Here is a 6,938-nt window from a genome sequence, read left to right on the forward strand (position 1 = left end):
GAGACATTAAGTAATATATTAGTAAATATTAAGACATAAGATGATTCTGTAAGGAAAACCGAAATATAGTAAAAATCACTTCTACACAAAATAATGTGTAGGTTTAATCGAAGTATCATAAAAATCTAATAGTAATTTTTGGAACTTTACAAAATAGGTCTAAGTTTTATTTGAAATAGTACACAAGAATTAGAACTTTTTTTTAACTATAAAAATTAATGAGGATAGAACTTTAAAAATTACAACAATGTGATATACACAAGAACCCTGATTCAATTCTGGCTCAAAACCCTAACTATAAAAGACAAGGCTGGGTGTTACTTGACATTAAGGAATTTTTGTTAATTATCTCAGTTGTCTAATGATTATGTAGGACAGTGTTCTATATAATCGACATCTTCTATTAGAAGATGTGTATGAAGTATTTAGGGAGAGAAGTTATATCTGCAACTTATTCTGAAGTGGTACAGAAATTTAAAAGAGCCATATAAAGCAAAAATGGCAAATGGTATATAATCAAGGCAACAGGCATTAATCAGATATTTTATTATTTGTTTATTTGGAATCTTGTAATAAAATGGGAGCAGTGGAGAGGAAGCAGTGGGACACTGGCCTAAAACACAATAGTTAGATGAATGGAACAAACATGCCAAGGTATATCCTAGTATATCTAAAACCTTAAATCATTTTTAAAAAGGAAGAATTTGAGAAAATGCTCAAGGCAGAATTTCACTTTACACCAAACTAAATTGGTTAAATAAAATAAATATAAAAATATAGCTACACAAACAAAAATAATATAGAGGTGGCTACTTAATCTCTAGTAGGGGAATGTTAAAATAATGAAAAAAAGTAAATATATGTAATCGTAATAAATAATAGGTCTATAACATCCTAATATATAACATAATTCATTTAGCCATTTTCCTATTTGTAGGAAAATGCATCTCTCAGATCCTTTGGTTCCAGCTTTCTTTCTTTATTCTTGCTGTTCTCTCTGCCTAGAATATTATTTTCTTGATATGGCTTGTTCCCTCAATTCATTCAGCTTTAATGTCACATCATCAAGGAGACCTGTCCTTGCCACCTAATCTAAAATAGCACTAAAACAAGTCATGCTATATCCCCTTCCTTGCTCTAGTGTTCTTCATCACACTTATATGTTTACTTGACATGATCTTATGTTTATTTTCCAACTATCTCCCTTAAGCTCCACGAGGTCAGAAACAACTGCCTTTTCATTGTTGTATCCCCAAACCCTAGAATGCTTCCTGTTCCTAGTATGTGCTTGACATAATACATTAAATTGTATTGTATTGTATTGTATTGTATTGTATTGTATTGTATTGTATTGTATTTATTATACTATACTATATACTATACTATACTATACTACACTATACTATTACTATACTATACAAATTCTGGTAATCAATCTAAAGGAAAAAAACAGGTGCTATGACAGATAACAACGAGGGCAACCTAATTTAGATAGAAGATGCATAGAACGCTTTGCTAAGGAAGTGATATTTAAGCTGAAATCCAAATATCAAATCAGATGACAAGTAGGGGAAAAAGCATTTTCTAGGTAGAAGAAACAACAAGGGAAAATGTTCAATAATAGGAAAGAATGGCCATAAATGATCAACTGAAAGACTAATATACCTGGAGCATAGTGAGATAGGAGAAAAGATGTTTAAAATGGTATAGGACTTTGTAAAATGTTTAAAATGGTATAGGACTTTGTAAAAGTTGAGTGGGATCCTTGAAATAATTTATTTAAAACTCTTGGTTTATAGAATTTACTGAAGTCAGAGTTGACTTTCAGATCATTTGTTTTAGTAGAAGCAGGGCTAGAACATAGGTCTTCTGGTCCTAACTCCAAGTCCTTCCCCATTAGAGCAGTGAGCTTGATCATTAAAATAGCTTATCGAATCTTATACATAGAGAAGGTCCTTTAATTGCTGCAATGAATATCTAAAGTTTCTATTTTAACCATTCTTCCCGTGTTCTTCTTGTAATATCACAATGGTTTCCTTTGTGAAAACATTTCTCCCACATTATCAGGCTGTGTTTGGATGAGCTGACTGTACTCCAAGCCACAGGTGCGGGTATGAGAGACAGGCTCTGCAGGGAAGAGTGGTGGACCCCCTGGCCATGTTCATTGGTGTCCATTACACATCAGCTAATCAAGCCAAGCCCAGTCACCCCAGGACTTTGACTGGAACTCCTGAGACAATTGGGGTTGCACATCAGATAGGATTAGATTCAATGCACATGACAACCTCCCCAAAAGTGGCCTACTCACAGAGGAAAAGACTAAGAAAAAGAAATATCCAGTCCTAATGACATCATTTGAGAACTTGGACACAGCCATATCTGAAGCAGGATCCCTTTTAACTGTTAGCCAAACCCCCTCCCATCTCTCTTTCTCTCTTTCTCACTAAAAATGTTTCTTATGAAAAATTCATGTATTTCATGGTCCTTTAGTATCTTCCAAACCAAATTTTTTGGTAGTGCTTAGACATAAAGGTGTATATTAACAGTAATTCAGCACTTATATTAAGGAGGTAATAAAGCTTAGTGATCAAATATACATTTTGGAGTCATATTGCCCAATTTCAAATCCTGCCTCCACTGCACACTAGCTTGATGACCTGGGATGAATTTAAACTCTAGATTCTTCAACTATAAAGCAGCAATGAGAATAGTACCTAGTTCATACAATTACTGTGAGAAGTAAATGAGATACTGCAAGTAGAGTAGTTGATGAAACTAATTTCTAAAATATGAGGGAGATATTCTGAGAAATGCAGAACTGCCATTATTTGGCTGTGCTTTGTGTAACTGAGTTAGGAGTAAGGGCTGGGGAGGAAAGAGCAATATGTCCCTTTTGAGCATTTCTGTGCCCACAGTCACTTTGTGATTTGGAGGAGAAACCTTGAAAGATGTGTAATCCCCACAAAAATGGGCCCTTGTCAGTCATATCATTATTAACTGGTATATCAATCTGGGAGCATCCATGTAGAACTAGAAAGGAATATACCTGGGGGGCCTTAGAAAAAGCATCTGAGAAAATGCTTTGAAATATTTCCCCCTCTCCTCCACTGCATTATGCTTTGTTATCCAACCCACAGAAATCACAAGGCAGAATAAATGAAGAGCAGCATCTTTGACATGCCCAACACAGAGCTTGGCACACAATCGACATTTAGTAAACGTCCTTCAAGCCTTACAGTAGCTTAGACCTACAAATATGACATGCTTGGATCCATGTTCAGGATTTGCTCTGCAACCAGAACTAAATGACACCACGATTTAGCATCTAATATCTTATTTCAATGGAAACCACAGGAACTAGTTGTATTACTTTAAGGACTTGCTACCCAAATTCCTGCCTTTGCGAATATACAGACCTTATTAGTTAGGATTTGGTTAGGTTATGAGTGACAGAAAACCTGAAATAACAGTAGTGTATTTCTTCTCATCCAAACGAGGTCTAGATATTGGGACTATGAATGCTACCATTGTAGTACTAGGTTTAATGCTATGCTGTGAACCCACGGGCTTTTTTACTTAAGATAGAACTGAGGTATATATGGATTCTACATTCCCAGTAAGAGAGCCAAGCAGGCCTAGCTCCCAGTTGATGCTTTGTTTTCTGAGAGAAGCAGAATTGTAGAGGAATTTAGATGCAAGCTTGGTACTTCAATTTTCTTCCTCGGCTGACTAAGGGTGGGGTGGAGGAGCAGAAAGCAGAAATACCAGTGGCCTCTGTCCAAAAATATCCCTTCCCACTATACACCAATTAGAGATAAATTTGCGTTAACCACTTTCTCCTTTAAAGCAATTACTGTCATGCCAAGCCTCATTAACAACTCAGTGTGAATTCTTTTAAACAGACAATCCACTCACCAGTCAGTTGAGGCCCTATAAATGTCTATCTATGAGTCCCTGGATTTACCAAAGAGCAGATTTATGAAGTGGATTCATGTCTCCATTTATTATCATTGAAGATGGAAGGCAGATTCAGAAAGATGACTGTAGCAACGGATGGTAGAGAAAACACATTGGAAGAGGATCATCCTTCAAGTCTTTTTCATTGGCCAGCACAGCAGGACAAAAAGCAAAAGATTAACTGATATAAAGCCCAGAAAAGCAATAATTCACTTTTAAGGACAGGCAATGTGCACATAGCATTTGCTTCCAGACTTAGACTGTTCTTGAATATATAATAGGATTTCAATGCAGAACTGGCCACCAGCTCAACATAAACAGTTGGCCCCAAATGGACTCGCTCAGATTGTAAGTTTCATTGCATAAGTAAGTACTGCTCTTTCTGTAAATCTAATAGAAAAATAGACTTTTCTTGTTCTGTCGCTTTTCTTTGAAATTGTTTTTAATAAAACTTTTATAATGCAATATATTTTGTAATGGAAAAAATATCACACAGGAGACACTAGTGCTCTGGGCAAGCAAGGGAGCCACCTCAAGCAAATAACCATTTGCCATGAGTGGGGAGCAGAAACTCAGCTATCTGACGGCAATCCCGGGGGCTGAGCCCTGACTCTGCCCCTAACTGGAAGTGTATGTTGTAGCAGATCTTAACCTTGTTCCACCTCTATTTCTCATTAGTAAAATACAATCATTGTTAATTATGCATAAATGAAATTTTTGTTTTCCTTTCCTCTTCTTGTACTGCCAAAGTGTTAATCTTCACAAACCTAAATATTTAAAGAGATTGCTATTTTTAGGGCTTGCATCATAATTTCCTAACTTTGGTAACTCAACATGATGCAATAGGAATAAGACCCCTTGGGCCATTTGCTGGGAGGAAATCTTGTCATATGTGCCCACAGGATCCAAAATGGCAAAAGCTATATCATTCAAAAGACCTGAGAATATGATAAATTCAGATAATGTTAGGTACAGGATAGGATAATAGATGTCAGGGAGACATTGGTAAGATATTTGGGTGCTTTAGTCACACATACCCCCACTCCCAAATACATGTCTTCATTGTCAAATACCATGGACGGGCAGCCTCAGAGCTGATTTGCTGATTTGCTGCCGAGTCTCTTAAGCACTGAACACAATGTAAAGTGTCCCCAAACTCGTCTTGCAAGATTCAGATCGGGGAGCAGGCCACTCAAGTCATGGCCTGAGCACCAGTCCTGAGGAACTGAGCCATCAGGAATAAGCCAGCACCAGGGTACCCTTTCATGCAGGTTTCCATAGGTATCACTTACATATCTGCCAAGACCCAACTGGTTCTACCCCCTTGAGAGAAAATTGGAAGAATGCCAACAATAAATACTGCCTAAAAGCACCACTGTAGCTTCCATTGCATAAATGTTGAAAAAAATATCAAAAGGAACTCCAAATTATTAGCTTGAGTGAGATGCCATCACATATCAGGCAGGTCTTGCCTACCTAAAGCTCGAAGAACTCTGTCTGAGGTTGTAGGTACAGGGCAGCTGGTCCCAGCTACAGTGAGAAGAGTCCCAAAAGTTTTAATTCATTTAGGACCTTTCTTTCAGCCTGAAGGGACATTTTACAAATAGTCTCTTGGTGAAAGGAAATGATCTGGAGAACAGTTGAGTCTTTACAATAATTCGAGTTGAGGGCTTTAGAGAGTGGTTTCAATGGTATGAATAAAAAGAAAGCAATCATGGCAGTGATTTTTCTAGTTGAATCACTGAATCCTTTCTCAGAATTACACGAGCCAGAACATTATTTGGGAGCTCTATTTTTAATAATAAAAAACGGTTATATAATAATGAGCTTTACTATGGGCATGCCACCCTGAACATCCCCGATCTCGTCTGATCTCAGAAGCTAAGCAGGGTTGGGGCTGGTTAGTACTTGGATGGGAGACCACCTAGGAAGAAAGACCAGATGCTGTAGGTGTAAAAAATTAATAATAATAATAATAATAAACTTTCTGTTTGTGTCAAGTAACTTTTTGTTCACATATATTTTATGTCTGCTTTCATAATAATGGAAATATTTTTATGATGTACTTTTTCTAAGTTACTATGAACTTCTTTCCTTTGTCTTGGGTCTGACGAGAGGCTAGTCCATTAATTTCACAGTCAATACCCCTGAGTAAAACGTGGGAGAGGAGAATGAAATAAGCGGAGAATTCTTGGTCCTCATCAGTTTGTGACCTATATACCTACGTGCTGCTGCTACCACGCGGTTCCCCATCCCTCCTCTTCCTGGGAAGAATGAGTAGGGCAGGATGATGTTTCTATAAATGGGACACTTTTTTTTAGTTGAGGTAAAGTTCATATAACATGAAATAACCATTTTAAAGTAAACGATTTGGTGACAGTACATTCACAATGTGTACAAACCCCACCACTGTCTAGTTCCAAAACATTTTCGTAAGTCCAAAAGGAAACTTTACACCCATTTAATTGGTTATTTCTCCTTCCTACCTCCTCCACAGGCCTTGGAAACCAGCAATCTACTTTCTGTACCCATGGGACTCTGTTTTGTCTCTTCCTCTCTACAAAATCCCTGGAGATATGCAGGTGGCAAAATCATATCTCTAGCTTGAAGCGAGATCAAAATGTAAGCCACCCTGAGAACATTGTTGAAGTGCTGTCCTCCCTGGGGAAATTATTCTGTATCTTTAATAAGAAAATATAGGTGAAACAACCTAAGTGCACATTGAAAGATGAATTGATAAAGGAAATGTATATATATACAATGGAACATTATGCAACCATAAAAAAAGAAAATCCTGCCATTTATGACAACATGGATAAATCTTGTTGTCATTACTGAGTGAAATAAGTAAAATGAAGACAAATATGGTATGATCTCACTTATTGTAAAATATTTTTTTTTTAAAAAATGAACTCATAGATAAAAAAGAACAGATTGGTGGTTGCCAACGGTGGAAGATGGGAGTAGGCAAAATGAGTGTA

General features: G+C 36.9%; 1 pseudogene; it reads left to right on the top strand.

The window, feature by feature from the left end:
- The first annotated feature begins 5,787 nt into the window (after nt 1–5,787).
- LOC118600763 lies at nt 5,788–5,910 on the top strand (annotated as a pseudogene).
- The last annotated feature ends 1,028 nt before the right edge of the window (nt 5,911–6,938 follow it).

Source organism: Rousettus aegyptiacus, unplaced genomic scaffold (genome assembly GCF_014176215.1).
Source record: "Rousettus aegyptiacus isolate mRouAeg1 unplaced genomic scaffold, mRouAeg1.p scaffold_m13_p_3, whole genome shotgun sequence".
Taxonomy (NCBI): Eukaryota; Metazoa; Chordata; class Mammalia; order Chiroptera; family Pteropodidae; genus Rousettus; species Rousettus aegyptiacus.